The sequence below is a fragment of the Schistocerca piceifrons genome, chromosome 6 (genome assembly GCF_021461385.2).
Source record: "Schistocerca piceifrons isolate TAMUIC-IGC-003096 chromosome 6, iqSchPice1.1, whole genome shotgun sequence".
In the NCBI taxonomy this organism is placed as follows: domain Eukaryota; kingdom Metazoa; phylum Arthropoda; class Insecta; order Orthoptera; family Acrididae; genus Schistocerca; species Schistocerca piceifrons.
The window spans coordinates 499771337-499791461 of NC_060143.1; positions in this window are offsets into that span (position 1 = coordinate 499771337).

Here is a 20125-nt window from a genome sequence, read left to right on the forward strand (position 1 = left end):
TTCGTTTAGGAAGAGATCTTTTTATACTCTACCTAATTTCTGAAAATCTGTATTTTATCTTAACATTGCTGATCCATCCCCTTTGACTTTTGTGTTTCTTCGTTCTTCTACAACTTGTTATGCGGTATCCGACAGCCATCTGGCTTCTTGTTATTCTTTTTCTTGCGAATGTGTTTTTCTGCTGCCTCGTTGACAGTACTTGCTACGCCAGTCCACAGATCAAATGGTTCAAATGGCTCTGAGCACTATGGGACTCAACTGCTGAGGTCATTAGTCCCCTAGAACTTAGAACTAGTTAAACCTAACCAACCTAAGGACATCACAAACATCCATGCCCGAGGCAGGATTCGAACCTGCGACCGTAGCGGTCTTGCGGTTCCAGACTGCAGCGCCTTTAACCGCACGGCCACTTCGGCCGGCCGTCCACAGATCTTATGGGCTTTTGTCTTCTAACTCTAATGCGTTAAATCTGTCTCGGACTTCCACTGTGTAATCAAAGGGTATGGTGTTAAGGTCGTACCTGCAAGACGGAATAGCTTTTGCTACATTCCTCAGTTTCAGCTGGAATTTTGCAGTTAAATCAGCTCCAGGTCTTGTTGTACTTGGCTGAGCCGCATTCTTCCACCTATGATTACAAAGTATGTTATCTGAGTCTGGTGTTGGCCGTCGTGCGACGTCCAAGTATGCAGGCGTTGTTTAGCAGCTGGTATAGTAATAACCTACGAAGTGTGATCTTTGTCCTCTAGTTAAGGGGGGGGGGGGGGTGGATTCATGTAACAGAAGATGTCAATTTTCCATTTATCTTTTATTTGTTAGTATAACTCATGAACAACAAGTTCTAAAAGTTTCAGACATGAAATCGCTTCCGAAGTGCCTGAAAAATTAGTGAGTGAGTGACGTCACCTTCCTACCACTTCCACTTCTTGAAGAAGCAATTCAGTATCGACAGGTACAAAGGTGTAACAGCCCTTTCATTGACAAGACGAGGCTTTTGAAATGTATTCTGGTTTCTGGTGGATTTTGAACTTCTAAAATGTGTGTTCATGGCAGAACCCAGAATCCAAATAAGTCTCTGAATTCACTCACATGGAAACGATGCCCTAAAACCACATTTTCATCTGCTGCAGTTGTCAGAATTGCAAACTGTGAAGCTGCTCTTCTATTTAATGATGTAAACGTAGAGAGGATGAAGATATTAGAGAAAATGGGCTTTTCGGGACATTTCACTCAAGACATCTTGAGAAAAATTGAAGTACAATGCCTCTCTGTAGCTGAGAATTCAGTTGAAAACCTGGTAAAGGAAGGAAGGCAGAAAACAAACTATAAGAGAAGCCTTGGAGGGAATCAAGACTGAGTACTAATCTGAGGCTTTCTGTATTGGTGGCATAAGGAAAAGCATTAGGTCGTACTTCAAACTGCATCTCATGCAAATTATGTCTTTTAAACTTTATGTAGCTTTTTCTCGGAATCTCTGAAGACTGTAATTAAGAAATTTTGCTGACTTCTACAAACGCAATAAATGTTGTCGCAAGAGTAAATTTTGAAATTATGATTGCAAGCTGAGATACAGGGCAAAGTTCCTGAAACTGTGCACGAATTTTGTATAATAGTTACAGAACTATAATTGAAGAATTATTGCAATTCTCCTATTCTTTATATTCAGATAGACCCATGAGAGAAGTCTACTATTTGCAAAGTGATTAAATAGAGAAAATTTCGTAGAAATTTCTTGAAAAGTTTCTCGGAAAAATGTACATATATGATTTTTAGAAAATAAAGCGTTTAAATTCCATGAATAATGGTGTTATGTGTAATCCAAGGAATTTAACAGTAAATATGTTAATTTCATTTAAAGCATGGTACAAAATTACATTACTGGGTCTTCGAAAGTGTAGATTTGACGCATGCTTTAAATAATGGGTGTTACGGCCTCGGTTGTTCTACTAGAGACGTCAGTAGATTCCACTTATTAGTTACCCTACGTGCTTATTCACCAGTTGTGATTGTGTTAGTCTTTTTACGAGACGTATGCAGCTGATCTTGCCAATCATTATGTTGGATTTAACGCAGAACTTTTCTCACACTTGCTGGCAGCGCCCGCTGACGCGGGGAATCCCCACAAGGTGCTCTGTCCCCACTCTCGCCCCTGCTCGCCTGCCTGCGCGCCTTATTGGAGGACGGGCTACGGACGGCTACTTTGTCAACGAGTGCGCCCCGCTGCTCACTTCCTGGTGGCGTTATTGATGACGTACCCCCCGCAGCAGCAGCAGGCTAAATCACTTCGTGGCTGCGAGGCACCGAAAAATGAGCGTCGCACTACACTGGTCGCACAGCTCTGCCTCACGAACAACTTTGCTCGACACACAAGTGGTTTGCCACTTGCCAGCATCTTTAGACGCCTATGTGTAACGAAAGAGTGCAAATAAATGAAGTGTAGTAATGATATCTCCTGGAGGCAACTTCGCGTGTGTGTTTCAGCATGTTTCCATAACTGGTACCTCGGAAACAACTCATATTGTGATCATAAATGCAATCATTTCAAATGCTCCAGATTTTAACTTGAGGATGTGACTAGGCGATGTATTGCTGGAACAAGTGAAATATTCATTTTTGTTCCTTAGCACGTCACCACTCAGATTGAGAAATTGGAATGACGTTGCACAAAAGCCTCTCAAGCGTTTACCAATGATGGTACGGGTAACAGGAGCAGCATGATCCATGTCCTTGAAAAAATATGGCCGTATGATAAACGATGCCTCCAATCTGCACCTTTGCAGAATGATGCAGTAGATCTATTGGTTGATGTGCAAGTGGATTTTTCGTTACCCATATTGTGAAGTTCTGTGCATTGATATGACCTTGGAGATGAAAATGCGTTTCGTCTGTCCACAGAATGTTCGTTGGCCATTTATCATTCACTTCCACATGAGCATGAAACTTAAGCGCAAACGTTTGTCTTGGTGGGAAGTCAGTTCTGCTAAACATGAGCAGTTTTGTGTGGATAGAAAAGCAGAATGTTTCATAGAATTTTATGCGCTGTGGTCATAGGCTTGTCCAAAGTTCGGTCAATTCCCCAATTCCCCAAGTACTGTATGTTTGCATACCACCTGTTTCTCTGTGGCCATATCTACTAATGATCAAGCAATGGTTTACCTTCCCCTGCCGCACCCGCTTTTTCGAATTTCTTAATCACTTTCTCCTGACCCCGGCCAGACATTTAAACAATGCCTTTTTTTCATACCCCTGAGTGTCCAGAAATTCTTCAGAGCTACTGGCGCACAGTCGCAGTTTTCGAACGTCTAAGACGCAAACTGAGAAACGGCAGTGTATTCCGAGTTTTTTATTTTGCATATTCAGCCATATTTCCACCTTCTTCGATAGTATTCTCATGAAATTTGATGTCATTCTGGGCAATTGTTCGTTTTCTACAGTGGATCTTTAACTATAACAACTTTATATGTACGGTGTCCCATGATGAATGAGCAATATTCAGAGATATGACAGGAACGATTGTTCCAAACTCAAAACGTCTTAAGAGCGTATGCCCTTTTACGAACGGTTCCCCAGAAAGTAAACAATGTAATTGTTTTTTGTTTTCTCTATTATTCAGTACCTTGTCGGTTTACACATGGTACACACACAACAGTTAAAAAACAATAACTAAATGCCAATATACAGGGTGTATATACAGGGTGATTATATATATAGTCTGACACTATAGTGAGATTTCTCGTATACTGACACCACAAAAATTTATGTAATAAAATTTCATCCCCCAAATATTTGTCGTACAAAATGGACATCAAGGGAAGTCAATTTTACTACACTGAAGACATATCGGATATCTGATTACAGTGTCACCAAAACTGTCTAATATTGACATTCATTCTGTGCCGAGAATTACTTGTCAGTACACTACAACTCTTCTGCCGAATTCCTTCAGTGCGACGAGCTTTGCGAAGGAACACTCGAGTTCAAGACCCTGATTCTGGGTGTAGGGGTGATCTGTCCAATAATGATGTATCACGCACTCTCTCTTCAGTGGTACATTACATCAACACCTACATGGACACACTGCAAATCACACTAAAGAACCTTAAGACCTTAAGTCTCCGTTGTTCCACCTCGAACAGCGCGCGGTAAAAACGGTCACCTATATCTTTCCGTGCGAGCTCTCATTCCCCTTATTTTTGATGATTTTTTTCCCTATGTAGGTCGGCGTCAACAAAATATTTTCGCAGCCAGAGGAGAAAGCTGGTGATTGAAATTTCGTGAGAAGATTAAAACGGAACGAAAAACGCTTTAACGTTCCTTTATGATAAATTATTCGTGTTTGTTAATGGATGTTGTTATTGTTGTGGTCTTCAGTCCTGAGACTGGTTTGATGCAGCTCTCCATAGATATACAATGCATAATGTTTGTTTTGTGGAAATTTACTGTGTAATGTGTTGTTAAGCAAATGGAGTGCTTAATCAGTTTTACTGTAATCCAAAGAAAAATTAAACAACTTAATCTGGAAAACCAGTAGTTAATGCCTTTAATGAAATCAGTCTCATGAGCACCAACTTCTATGGCCAACTTCAATAAACTGATAATATTTCCTATGCAAATAAACAGTGAAATACATTTTCCTTAGCTCTTAAGCCGCAACGGATGTAATCTTGGTATTCTGTTCTCTCCACACAGGGCATATAAATTATTCAATCCTGGCTCAGCGAAGAGCAATGCCGACGTAAAATACCTTCATACAAATAATGTGAGTAAATTAGTTGATAAATGAATAACCTTGCAAATGTTCAGTGATAATTTTGGATACTGGCTCAGCGCTGTGCAGTGCTGACCGCATTGAAACTGTTACAAAAATTAACACTATTCTGATTGTGGCACAATATTTTTCTGACTGACTAAAAATCATTCCTTTTAAAAAACACTCATTGGATTTAAACAAACACGACATGGAAGAGAATGAGGTACTGATAACGGGATATGCTAAGAACGAATGATTCAGTTTGAAAAATGTGTTCAAAATAAAGTTTCTCCTTCACAAACTCTGATATGAAAGATTTTACATTAAATTCAAAATCAATTAACTTCACAAATCTACAATTCTCACTTACTGTCGTAATTAAAATACTTTGACTGTTACATTGCAAAAGGTCTGACATCGTTTAGTAACATAGGTTCCAAAATTTTACTTCTCTGTATCAGGATTACAAAACACAAAATATTACAAATCGGGTATACCTAATCAACCGATGCATTAAATCTGATGGCAAATACTTGATTCCTACAATCAAGGGTCAGTACTGTAAAGTTAGCAAGACCCACACTGCGTTGCCGCATACTTAAAACTAAATACAGGGCGTTTCAAAAAGAAAGAGCAGATTTCAAACATTTATTTCTCAAAAACTACAAATGATAGAAACACAATTCAAACGTTTCTTGTCAGAGAAAGGTTCAAAGTTTTTCAATGGTCCGCGCAGAAGTTCCATGCAAATCCGCAGTGGCGCTGGCGTTTGTTTGTAGGAAAATGGCGACGACACCACAGGAACGATCATTTTGTGTGCTGCAATTTGCAAAGTTAGAGTCCATTGTTGGTGTGCAACGTGCATTCCGCCGTCAATTCAACAAACAGCCGCCTCGTCATAAGCAAATTTATGAGTGGCATCACAGATTCGTAGAAGATGGTTGCATCTGCAAGCGAAAAAGCACGGGTCGTCCACGCACATCGGATGAAAATGTCGAGCGTGTCCGTGCAGCTTACGAAAGGAGCCCTAGAAAATCCACGGCACGGGCAAGTCACGAACTAAACATGTCTAAAACAACGGTATGGCGCGTTCTGAGTAACCGTCTGCACATGAAGCCGTACAAACTGCAGTTATTGCAAGCATTGCGTCCTGACGACCACAACAAAAGGTTCGAATTTTCAACTGCAATTCTACAGGACATGGAAGAGGACAATTTTGCCGAACGATTAATTTTTTCAGATGAATCAACGTTTCACATTTCTGGTAAAGTTAATCGGCATAACGTACGAATTTGGGCGAGTGAAACTCCGAGGGACGTTATTCAACATGAAAGAGACTCACCAAAGGTTAACGTCTTTTGTGCAATTTCGGTAAACAAAGTTTATGGACCTTTCTTTTTCATGGAGAAAACTATCACAGGAACCATTTACCTGGACATGTTAGAAAACTGGCTATTTCCTCAACTTCAGGAAGATTCAAATCACTTCATCTTCATGCAAGATGGCGCCCCACCACACTTCTCTGAACCTGTACGACGGTACCTAAATAACACCATTCCAGGACGGTGGATTGGAAGAGCAGGAGCACAAGATCAATGTCATCGTCTGTGGCCTCCCAGGTCACCAGACCTTACTCCCTGCGATTTTTATTTGTGGGGGTACATAAAGGACTGTGTTTATGTCCCACCTATGCTCGCTACTCTTCAAGAGGTACGACATCGAATTGTTGCGGCCGTGAATTCGGTAACTAAAGACCAGTTGCGTCGTGTGTGGCAAGAAATGAGATACCGGTTTGATATTTGTCGTGTAACAAATGGTGCTCATATTGAGGTACAGTTTTGATATTTGTTGTGTAACATTTGGTACTCATATTGAGTGAAGGACCGTTGGAATTGTGTTTCTATCATTTGTAGTTTTTGAGAAATAAATGTTTGAAATCTGCTCTTTCTTTTTGAAACGCCCTGTATACATAATTTCATTGCCTTACAAGACTGTATAATGCTGCGTCCATAGGCCAACAGCTAAATTCTCACAGCTAGCCACTAGCTTTATGTCTTAATCCTACCTACAACAGAGTGCAACGGCAATTACTTCTGCGCTCCGCGCGTCCCTAATTACATTCGATTCTGTTACGTCTTTGGTTCAGTGGTGTCAAATATACAATCTCTTCTACGTATAACAATCCATTCAGATCATTTTTCATAAAATAAAGTACGAATCGTGTTCCTCGTACAGTGGACCCCTACAACTATCCCAATCTCACAAGAATCCTCTTCAGCTCATTTCAAAGTGTTTGTGTTAGCAATTGTGATAGGAAAAATATTAGCTGCTAGTGACTCACCATGTGCACCAGAAGGAAGACAGAAATTGAGTGTCCAGGAGGTGCAGACATCATCCTTCTATGAAATGTATGTATTACACTTCACAAAAATGTCATCGTGGACATCCAAAACTAATCGTTAACTTGCATCATGAACACTGAATGAAACATGGCGCGCTGCAGTGATCACAGAGGTTCGCACAGACAAAATCGAAGGCGAACTCCTTGCGAGATACAAACCGTGCAGGATACTCAGCTAGGTATGTACTAACGATGTCATGAGAACTAATGGATTCTTATGCCTTGTGACCGAATGCGAAACAGTCTGCCTGGAGCTTGTCGCGAAACTGGCTATCCTTTAAGGCGTAGCTGCAGATAGTGCGATTACATGTTTTATAGACACGATAAAAACAAACATCCAGAGGCTGAATTTGTACATTGGTTCCATGTGGTTTCAACTGCAACGGCACACACTTTTCAGTGGGGGTGGTTTGCTCCAAATAGCATGATTTTTATACCCAGACTAGGAAAGCGGCTAAAGCACGTTATTTTGACGAGATATTGTCCACTAACAGCGCTCATACAGTAGTTGTTCTTTTACACCTACGTTTCCATTCTTGGTTGCCGTGACGTAAATACTCCCTACGGCACAGGAGAAAGAAGCAGAGCGCCTCCTACTTTTCGCAGCACAGCAAATAACTTTCCAGCCAATTTGGCATTCAGATTAACAGTTGGCGTAATTGTATACGAATGCGTTAAGGCATTGAGAGTTGATATTGGCACAACCCTCTTGTTGTACGAATTAGTTAAGGCACCGATATTAGTCGATCTTGATACATCTCTCTTGGTACCTCTAATTTCTATGGTTCCTTTCATTGGCGTTTCCTCCGATTGGTCAGAGTTGAAAACAAATTCCGTACTGAACGATCTAATAAGTTTGCTTATCTCATCTACAAATTTTCGGGCCGATTCCGCAATTTGCTGTGCATCGTCAAGTTGACACTTTGTTTGAGATTTTGTTATCTTACGTCTTCCAGTTCTGTAGCAATATTTGAAAGCACGCAGCCATACATTGCTTTCTTTGAAATCACTGTAGCCTGTGTCTCGCGCAATTTGATGTGCGTAACGTAGTAGATCACTATAAGCATAGCCTGTAAACTGCATCGAGTATTCTTGGAAGATGCAAACACCAGTTCCTCTTCCTTGTGCTCCTTGTCTTCCCTCGAATATCCGTAGTTTTTCTTATGCATTACTTAGTAATGTTGCTGCACACTTATCCCAAAACTATCCATAGTTTTTTTTTCTTTTTTTTAATTATGCGGTGAATGATCTGCCGTGTTCGTAATTATGTTTAGTGCCGCTCCTTGAACAACGACTGTCCTTTACTACGTATCGCTGCAGACGGGGTTTGTTGCTCCCGGTTCGACAAAGATGATGAACTACATGGCTCGACATCTCTTTCAGTATCTCATTCACTTGTCAAGCGCGTATCGTCGTCATTGTTCTCCACACGTACTTTGTACGCACTGACGCGCGTATGCGACACGACATATTCCACGGACTCATCTTTCAGACCGCTAATATTTCGTCTGTCACTTCTTGCTCACTCTGCAAAATTCATTTGGCTCCTTTCTGACAAAATGTCGACTTCGGCAACTGTTGTTGTAGGTATAAGCAACGTTTGCTTTCTTTATCGTTGTCATTGCACTGGATTTTATCAGCACCATTAGCACTGTAGTGAGTTGCTCATCGATTGAGTAGTTCAACTACGCCCCGTGGCCTCGCGCTGTGGTCAGCATTGGATGCCTCCAGTCCCGCCCCCTTTTTTCCTCTAGCAGCCAAAATTGTGGTTGCGTGGCAGACAATATGTGGGCCTTGAAAGCCACAAATATCATTGGCTTTTTGCGACCCTGCACTGAAGTGGTTCCTTGTGAACTTGCGCCTCTACGTCTTTGTCGTCACCTGGCCGCTAAACGGCTATATCTACATACACTGGTGTCCAAAATTAAAGCAACAAACAGAAATTTGGAAATTTGCGTTTGTTTTACCAGAAAACAGTGTAAACAGCTGATAGTAAAGTAGAAACTACGTAAGAATAAAGAACGTAAATAGTTGCAATATACATAACGGTTGACAAATATGTTGTTCGTTTTCTTCCAACGTAACGGGTTTGCACACACATTCCGACAACTGGTTAATGTGCCCAGTATGGGGTGTGACCACATCTGGCAGCAACAAAGGCCTGACAATGACGGGGTATGCTGTGAATGATATCAATCTCATGTTGAGGCAATAACGACCATTCTTCCTGTAGAGCTGTTCGCAAGTTTTTGAGAGTGGCTGGTGGATACTGACGTAACGCAACCCGTCTCCCTAGTGCATCCCAGACATGCTCCAAGGGATTCAAACCGGAAGAGCGAGCAAGCTACGCCATGTGTGCAATATCTTCCGTTTCCAAGAGAATGTCAACCACTCGAGCTCGAGGAGATCGAGCACTATCGTCCATCAGTACGAAGTCTGGGCCCACAGCACGTGCAACAAACGCACATGGGGTCCCACAATCTCGTTACAATGCCTGACAGCAGTTAAATCTTACCGATTCACCTGTACGACCTCGTGAAGAAGTGGTATACATATTCTCTGCCCACAACATCAGAAATCCTCCTCAGTATCGGTCACTTTCCACAATGTTTGGGTCCCGAAATCGTGAACCACTTTCTCCCCAGATGTGAATCCGTCGAGAGTCACTCTCGGGATGGAATCGCGACTTATTGGCCGACTGTTCGACCGCCCAGATGGTACGTTGGCGACTCCACTCTAGAGGTTACCTTCTGTGAAGACGCGTCAGAGGTAAATATATACCAAGTCTCCTACAATAAACGATACTCTGCCGGATACTTCTGTACACCGATTGCCTCGGTACAATACGTCCAGTGTACGCTGTGTGGTCAGATGCCAGTTGCCGTGCAATACTAACAAGGGAACCTCCCCATCGCACCCCCCTCAGATATAGTTATAAGTTGGCACAGGGATAGGCCTTGAAAAACTGAACACAGATCAATCAAGAAAACAGGAAGAAGTTGTATGGAACTATGAAAAAAAAAATAAGCAAAATATGCAAACTGGGTAGTACATGTGCAAAGTAGGCAACATCACGGACAGTGTTAGCTTACGAGCGCCGTGGTCCCGAGGTTAGCGTGAGCAGCTGTGGAACAACAGGTCCTTGGTTCAAATCTTCTCTCGAGCGAAAATTTTAATTTTTTATTTTCAGATAATTATTAAAGTTCAGGCACTCACACATAATCAACTTCACTCTCCAAAATTCCAGGACATGTTCAGATTTGCTTGGACATATACAGAATTTGACGGTCTACGCAAGGAAACATTTGGAAACGTAAAAAACATATGTTTTGTCAGAGCACAGGGAAAACTGTGCGACTCAAACTGTTGCATTCATTTGATGCAGTTTATGTGACAAACTCTTATGTTTTCATCACTTTTTTTGGAGTGATTATCACATCCACGTTGTTGTTGTTGTTGTAATCTTCAGTCCTGAGACTGGTTTGATGCAGCTCTCCATGCTACTCTATCCTGTGCAAGCTTTTTCACCTCCCAGTACCTACTGCAACCTACATCCTTCTGAATTCGCTTAGTGTATTCATCTCTTGGTCTCCCTCTACGATTTTTACCTTCCACGCTGCCCTCCAATACTAAATTGGTGATCCCTTGATGCCTCAGAACATGTCCTACCAACCGATCCCTTCTTCTGGTCAAGTTGTGCCGCAAACTTCTCTTCTCCCCAATCCTATTCAATACTTCCTCATTAGTTATGTGATCTACCCATCTAATCTTCAGCATTCTTCTGTAGCACCACATTTCGAAAGCTTCTATTCTCTTCTTGTCCAAACTATTTATCGTCCATGTTTCACTTCCATACATGGCTACACTCCATACGAATACTTGCAGAAATGACTTCCTGACACTTAAATCAATACTGGCTGTTAACAAATTTCTCTTCTTCAAAAACGCTTTCCTTGCTGTTGCCAGCCTACATTTTATATCCTCTCTACTTCGACCATCATCAGTTATTTTGCTCCCCAAATAGCAAAACTCCTTTACTACTTTAAGTGCCTCATTTCCTAATCTAATTCCCTCAGCATCACTCGACTTAATTAGACTACATTCCATTATCCTTGTTTTGCTTTTGTTGATGTTCATCTTATATCCTCCTTTCAAGACACTGTCCATTCCATTCAACTGCTCTTCCAAGTCCTATGCTGTCTCTGACAGAATTACAATGTCATCGGCGAACCTCAAAGTTTTTATTTCTTCTCCATGAATTTTAATACCTACTCCGAATTTTTATTTTGTTTCCTTTACTGCTTGCTCAATATACAGATTGAACAACATCGGGGACAGGCTACAACCCTGTCTTACTCCCTTCCCAACCACTGCTTCCCTTTCATGCCCCTCGACTCTTATAACTGCCATCTGGTTTCTGTACAGATTGTAAATAGCCTTTCGCTCCCTGTATTTTTCCCTGCCACCTTTAGAATTTGAAAGAGAGTATTCCAGTCAACATTGTCAAAAGCTTTCTCTAAGTCTACAAATGCTAGAAACGTAGGTTTGCCTTTCCTTAATCTTTCTTCTAAGGTAAGTCGTAAGGTCAGTATTGCCTAACGTGTTCCAGTGTTTCTACGGAATCCAAACTGATCTTCCCCGCGGTCGGCTTCTATTAGTTTTTCCATTCGTCTGTAAAGAACTCGTGTTAGTATTTTGCAGCTGTGACTTATTAAACTGATAGTTCGGTAATTTTCACATCTGTCAACACCTGATTTCTGTGGGATTGGAATTATTATATTCTTCTTGAAGTCTGAGGGTATTTCGCCTGTTTCATACATCTTGCTCACCAGATGGTAGAGTTTTGTCAGGACTGGCTCTCCCAAGGCCGTCAGTAGTTCCAATGGAATGTTGTCTACTCCGGGGGCCTTGTTTCGACTCAGGTCTTTCAGTGCTCTCTCAAACTCTTCACGCAGTATCACATCTCCCATTTCATCTTCATCTACATCCTCTTCCATTTCCATAATATTGTCCTCAAGTACATCGCTCTTGTATAGACCCTCTATATACTCCTTCTACCTTTCTGCTTTCCCTTCTTTGCTTTGAACTGGGTTTCCATCTGAGCTCTTGATATTCATACAAGTGGTTCTCTTATCTCCAAAGGTCTCTTTAATTTTCCTGTAGGCAGTATCTTACCCCTAGTGAGATAGGCCTCTACATCCTCACATTTGTCCTCTAGCCATCCCTGCTTAGCCATTTTGCACTTCCTGTCGATCTCATTTTTGAGACGTTTGCCTGCTTCATTTACTGCATTTTTATATTTTCTCCTTTCATCAATTAAATTCAATATTTCTTCTGTTACCCAAGGATTTGTACTAGCCCTCGTCTTTTTACCTATTTGATCCTCTGCTGCCTTCGCTACTTCATCCCTCAAAGCTACCCATTCTTCTTCTACTGTATTGCTTTCCCCCATTCCTGTCAATTGTTACCTTATGCTCTCCCTGAAACTCTGTACATCCTCTGGTTCTTTCAGTTTATCCAGGTCCCATCTCCTTAAATTCCCACCTTTTTGCAGTTTCTTCAGTTTTAATCTACAGGTCATAACCAATAGATTGTGGTCAGAGTCCACATCTGCCCCTGGAAATGTCTTTCAATTTAAAACCCGGTTCCTAAATCTCTGTCTTACCATTATATAATCTGATACCTTTTAGTATCTCCAGGGGTCTTCCATGTATACAACCTTCTTTCATGATTCTTAAACCAAGTGTTAGTTATGATTATGTTGTGCTCTGTGCAAAATTCTACCAGGCGGCTTCCTCTTTCATTTCTTAGCCCCAATCCATATTCACCTACTATGTTTCCTTCTCTCCCTTTTCCGACAGTCGAATTCCAGTCACCCATGACTATTAAATTTTCGTCTCCCTTCACAATCTGAATAATTTCTTTTATTTCATCATACATTTCTTCAATTTCTTCGTCATCTGCAGAGCTAGTTGGCATATAAACTTGTACTACTGTAGTAGGCGTGGGCTTCGTATCTATCTTGGCCACAATAATGCGTTCACTATGCTGTTTGTAGTAGCTTACCCGCATTCCTATTTTCCTATTCATTATTAAACCTACTCCTGCATTACCCCTATTTGATTTTGTGTTTATAACCCTGTAGTCACCTACCCACAAGTCTTGTTCCTCCTGCCACCGAACCTCACTAATTCCCACTATATCTAACTTTAACCTATCCATTTCCCTTTTTGAATTTTCTAACCTACCTGCCCGATTAAGGGATCTGACATTCCACGCTCCGATCCGTAGAACGCCAGTTTTCTTTCTCCTGATAACGACATCCTCTTGAGTAGTCCCCGTCCGGAGATCAGAATGGGGGACTATTTTACCTCCGGAATATTTTACCCAAGAGGACTCCATCATCATTTAATCATACAGTAAAGCTGCATGCCCTCGGGAAAAATTACGGCTGTAGTTTCCCCTTGCTTTCAGCCGTTCGCAGTACCAGCACAGCAAGGCCGTTTTGGTTATTGTCACAAGGCCAGATAAGTCAATCATCCAGACTGTTGCCCTTGCAACTACTGAAAAGGCTGCTGCCCCTCTTCAGGAACCACACGTTTGTCTGGCCTCTCAACAGATACCCCTCCGTTGTGGTTGCACCTACGGTACGGCTATCTGTATCGCTGAGGTACGCAAGCCTCCCCACCAACGGCAAGGTCCATGGTTCACATCCACAAGAAAACGTAAATCGGGCAAGGTAGAAGAATCTTTTTACCCATTCGCCAAGTGTGCAAGTTAGGTGGGCCGACAACATATTCCTGTCATGTGACGCACATGCCGCCACCAGTGTCGTAAGAATATATCAGACGTGTTTTCCTGTGGAGGAATCGGTTGACCTATGACCTTGCGATCAAATGTTTTCGGTTCCTATTGGAGAGGCACGTCCTTTCGTCTACTAATCGTACGGTTTTGCGGTGCGGTCGCAAAACACAGACACTAAACTTATTACAGTGAACAGAGACGTCAGTGAATGAACGGACAGATCGTAACTTTGCGAAAATAAAGAAAGTAAAATTTTCACTCCTGGAAGGACTCGAACCAAGGACCTTTCGTTCCGCAGTTTTTTTTTTATATCAAAAGAAAACAAAGACTCCAATTCTACTAGTTTCTCCGTCCAGTAAACAAAAATGAGTCTCCTTCGTCTTGTTGGCGAAGAAGCAATCTTTTGGAACAAAAAAAAAGTTTCTCAAAGCCAAATCAAATTTCTTTTTCCTTTAAGAACAAATTATGAGGAATAAATAAGGAAAAGCTTTTTAAGTCGTCGTGCGACTTGTAGTTAAAGTCCAGTTCTTACAGGAGCTCCTGAAGTGTATCCGCCTACAGCATGCCAGCTCGTCCAAACGTGTCTTCTCATGGCGTAGGCGTGGGTTCTGGGTAGCAGATCTATTCAGTTCGGTTCGGTTTATACAGTTTTCAGCTTCTCAGGGCTTGGACGTTCCAGCTACTAGGTGGGTCATCGAAAGTGCTCCGTAAGAAATTGGAAAAATATTGTTTGTAACGTGGGTTGCGTATCGGGACGCAGTGTCGTTCGTTGAGATAAGTCCAATATCCTAGCGTAGACTAGTCGCCAGAAGTAAAAAGATAGCGGATCGTGTGGCCACAGATCCAATTCACAGAGTTAGTTTTGGCGGAGGGGTAGAAAGTCTTATCGGGGTACAAAAGCATGTGGACGTCGATATGAGCCGGTGTCTGGCGAGTAAGAAACGCCAAAATTCGCCGCGCAAGTGTCCAGACGTCTAGCGCTGTGCCACAGTGGAACCGGTGGACATCCGTGTCATCCACGCCACAGTGGGTGCAGAGGGATGAATCGGCGAGATGGATGCGGTGCAGACGATCTCGGTTAACTTGTTTGCCATTCACGGTGATGTACCACGCTGATTGAACGTCTGATTCGAGAAAACGCGCATGGATCGCCTTCCATATGTGTCGCCACACGTACTGTGGATACTTACGTTCGATGGGGTTGGACGGGCGGCACTGTTGTAACAATTCGGAGACTGTTTTCGTGAGGTACAAACGTGGAAGTGGCAAGGACCGGTAGATATAACTGAACTCCAGGAAAAATCGTTGGATGTAATAAAAGGGGGTTGGAATGGTCGATACCAGTACGGGGGCGGACAAGGAGGCCGGTGCAAAGTTGTGAAGCAGGAGGCTAGTAAGGCTCTGCGGGCAACGATGCCAAAGTTTTAGTTGGGAGCTGACGTATAGTGCCTTGACACGAGTCGGCACGTGGATGAGTCCCACCCCGCCACGATCTCGTGGCAGTGCAAGGGATTCATACTGCACCTTGAATAGCATCCCCGAGCTGACGAAGGAGCCGAAAGCCATCAACAGTCGTCGCGCCAGGAGATTTGGGACTGGTAGTACTTGAGCCACGTGTGGTATACGGGAAGCATGATACATGTTCACGTATTGCGCGCGTTGGATAACGTCGAGAGCTCGTAGCCGGTGATCTGCGAGATTTGCTCTGATTGTCTGTAGCAAGCGTCTACCATTGATAGTCGCTGAGCGGCGCAGGTCTGCTGTGAAATCAAGTCCAAGACACCGTATGGTGGCGGCGACACTAAGGGGGGCAGCGCATCTCTCCGGCAAGCCCTCACCAATGAGCAGGACCTTGGATTTTGACACGTTGAGGCAGCTTCCCGACGCTTCTCCGTAAGTCGCCACCCATGTCAGTGCTGCTCGTACTTCATCTTCACTGCGCAGATATAGTACTATGTCGTCTGCGTAGGCTGTACAACAAAAACGGTGGCCGTGCACAGCCATGCCTTCCAAACGTTGGCGCATGCCCTGGAGCAGGGGTTCCAAGGCGAAAGCATACAAAATCGTGGAAAGAGGGCATCCTTGTCGTACAGATCGTGCGATGACCAGGGACGGTGTAAGACGACCATTGTACATGATTTTAGAGGTTGCATTACTCAACAGGCGCATAACCACTGTGACAATACCGCCAGGAAAACCCATATGCTGAAGAACTGTCCGTAAATAGAAGTGGTCAACACGGTCGAAAGCCTGGCTAAAGTCCAGTGAATCCAAGGCACCAGGGAGACGCTGATGATGCGCTAATGCTATCATGTCTCTGTAACGGCAAAGGGCCGTACGGATGTTGTTGTCGCCTCCTAGGGAAGTCTGGTCGCAGGATGTGACGTAACGTGCGACCTTCTTGAGTCGCGATGCCAGTAGCCGTGTGAATATTTTCATGTCGCTGTTGAGCAAAGTAATTGGTCGATAGTCCTGGACCCTCGATAACCCGCGCGGTTTATGTACGGGGATAATAATTCCTTCTAGAAAGGCGCTCGGGACCACTGTCATCGGTGACATCAGCTCTTGTGCGATTGCCGTCCACGTGGAAGCCAACAAATAGTGAAAACTTTTGTAAAATTCGATGGGTATACCGTCAGGTCCAGGATACCTGTTGTCGGAACCCGCCTTGATAGCGTCTACCACTTCATCTGTGGTTACGTCGTCTTGGAGGTCATGCACTGCATCCTCCGGAAGAGTGTTCGTAGTAAGCTGAGCGACTTCTGTGACCAGTGTTGCAGAATGCGGTACGGCTGCGTAGAGCCCGGCAAAATGAGCATGGAGAGCACGACCGATGCTTTGTTGGGTGTCGTGCCGGCGCCCTTCCACATCAGTGAGGACTTGGATCAGAGCTCGTCGTCGTCGTTGTCTTTCCTGAAGGAGGTGATACATCGACGGACGTTCTTGAGGGATTCGATTAGAAGCTCGAGAACGGACTACAGTGCCTTCCAAGTTACGCCGCATGATCAAGGAGATCTGCGCCTTCGTGCGATGGACCATCGACTGCCGGGCTGGCGAGAAAGGCATCGTCGTACAGTCACGTAGAGTGGTGTAGTAGAAGTGCAGGGTATTAGTTTGCCACGCCTTTAATTCCTTCCCATAACTCATCAGAGTCTTCCTGAGGGTCGGCTTTGCACAGGAGAGCCACCATGATAAGGTGGAGTCATAGGCTTCTCGACGATGGTGGCAGCGTGCCCACGCTTCTTCGACCATACGGCGACAATCTGAGGAGGTCAGGTGAGCGACATTGAGTTTCCACAGACCACGACTATGCCATACTTGCTGTCGGGCGAGAGTGACGTCACAGAGGTACGCATCATGGTCTGAAAAGGCCAAGGGCCAGACTTCCGCATGACGTGTGCCATCAGCAAGGGAGCGGGTAACGTAGATGCGATCTATGCGGCTTGACGAGTGAGAGGTGTAGAATGTATACCCCGGTTGAATTCCGTGGAGCTTCTTCCATGTGTCAACAAGTCGGAGACGGTCGATGACCACTGAGAGAGATGCACAAGGGGAATGTCGCGGGAGTTGGTCCGCGGGCTCTTGTGTCGAGTTAAAATCCCCACCGAGTGCCATATCGTCCGGCGGACCGGTGAAGAGGGGTGTGACGCTTTCGGCAAAAAAAGTTTGTCGGTCATGACGGCGGCCAGTGCCGGACGGAGGGTAGATATTAATAATACGCACGCCGAAGGGCCATACCTTGCGCAGTGGGGAGGTAGATGACGTCCTCTGCAGGGAGTCCGTCGCGTAGCAGGATGGCGACGCCGCTACCGGTATCGGATGCGGGGGAAACATGGGCGTTGTATCCGGTGGGAACTAGGAAGTCAGCCACAAACACCTCTTGTAAGAGTGCTATATCCACATCCGCAGAGTAAATAGTGTCTCTGAACATGGCCAGTTTATGGGGGGCACGAATGGTGGCCAGATTCATCGTGGCGATACGATATTGCTGTGTACGGCCACCCTCAGTATTTGCAGAACGTGCGTTAGATGTAGCCGGCAGGTGGACACCCGCTGGTGGTCCCGCCGTGGTGATAATGACTGGCGGGGCGCCAGCCCCAGTGTCGCCGAGGTGGACTCCTGTGCAGACACGCTGGCAGTCTGTTCCTCTTCTTCTTCAACGTCATCGGCCCAGGAAGCTGACGACGTGGACATGTGACAGTCACGTACTTCCGGAACGGGTGTTGTGGATTCCGCAACATGAGTGGCAGGGGGACCGCCTTCATCATTCGTTGACAACGGCGAGGACACGTCCCTGGCTGGGAGAGTGGGCGTCACAGGAGGGGCGCCTGTTGCTGCCACCTCGCGTGACTGGACGCAATGTGGGAGATCACCGTCAGACATCAGGTCGACATCTCGTGGGGCCGTCTGAGAAAGGGCGTCATCGGAAGGCGTTCGTCGTCGTTCCCTGTGTTTGTGAGGCGACCGCTGTTTTCTGATGTGGCCTTCTGAATCAGAATGTGGTCGCCCGTCGTCTGACGCCGAACCCGTCTGGACAAAGGCAGACGTCGGCACGACACCGAGGTCGACGTTCATGGTTCCAACAGGAACATCGGTTTCGGTCTGCAAACCGGACGGTCCTGAAGCGAGCACTGGAGGCGACGCCGTGCTTGTGTCCTCGGCGCGTTGTGCTGCGGCGGGTGGCGTTGACGATGCTGCTGGCGCAATCGAGATTGGTACGATGGGGTCCTGTGCAACCTTGGCGTAGGTGATGGGTAAGGACGTGACCGTCGAAGCCTGGGTCTCTTCACGTAACGGTGTCTGTATTAAACGGCGGTGTAAGCATTCGGAACGTACATGTCCCTCCTGGCCACATCCTTCGCACGTTCGTGGCTGTCCATCATACATGACGATGGCCCTCACACCGCCAATCAGCAGGTACCATGGGACATGTTTCGTCAGCTCAATTTTTATTTGCCGGACGCCATTTAATACGGGGTAGGTCGTAAATGTTTGCCACTTCTCCGCGACGTGACCCAAGACGGTGCCATATGGTTGGAAAACCGCAATGACCACATCCTGAGGCACCTCGAACGGGAGCTCAAACACCCGCAATGTCCGGAGACCGAATCCAGCATGGGCGACCGTCACAGCACCCATATGTCCATCAGAGTGTTTAAATTTCAGTCCGGTGGCATGACGGTGAATTATGTCATTGCAAATTTCCTCCGTCGACATCTTGATGTAGACAACACTTCCAGTGATGGAAAAATGTATGCCGATTACGTCCTGGGGGTTCAAACGTAGATCCTCAAGTAGGAACTGTTCGACTTCGAAAGCTCTGGGTCGCGGATGTTCGGCCTGAAACGTTACTTTGATCGTTGCACGGCGGTACGAGTGCGCCATGGTGTACGTTAGTACTGGACTCGACAGACACAAACACCGCGACGCGGAAGTAAACACCGCCGAGAGCGGAGCGTCACACGGCGCGCGGAGCAGCTCCGCACGCTAGCACGACTGAGAGCCGACTATTCCACGGCGCTCAGCGGCCTTCATCGACCTTTATGTTGCATATCTTGCACATGGACTACTCAGTTTGTATATTTTGCTTATTTTTTCATAGTTCCACACAACTTCCTGTTTTCTCGATTGATCTGTGTTCAGTTTTTCAAGGCCTAGCCACTGTGTCAATTTATAACTAAATCTGAGGGGGGTGCGATGGGGAGGTTCCCTTGTAAGGCGGTACCGTCGTTCCCGTAGAACCAAATAACGGTCCTCTCTTTCAGACGGCACACGAGGTCAGCCCTGTCCTGGACTTCGGTATACATTTTCGGCCTCTATAACCTGTCGCTTCGTGCGAGAAGCAGCAGAATGAATCACATTAAGCCATCGAGCGACATCAGTTTGCGACTGTCCTGTTTCCATTCTCCCTACGGTCCTCCACTGCAGAGGTACTGGCAGGCGTCGTGTCTGTGCCGTAGCGCACCGTTTGTGACTGTGTACATAGCGACTGTGGATGTGAGACTACCCGGAAAACACCACCCCGTTTGACGGATGCACGATGTCATCGTCGCCGTGGTTGTTAGTTGACCTTAATGCTTTCCTCAGTGCGGAACACGGTCGTACGGTCATACGTTGACAGACCCTATAATTATATCGTGAATTAGTTACAGGACGGGAAAATAGAAGTTTGT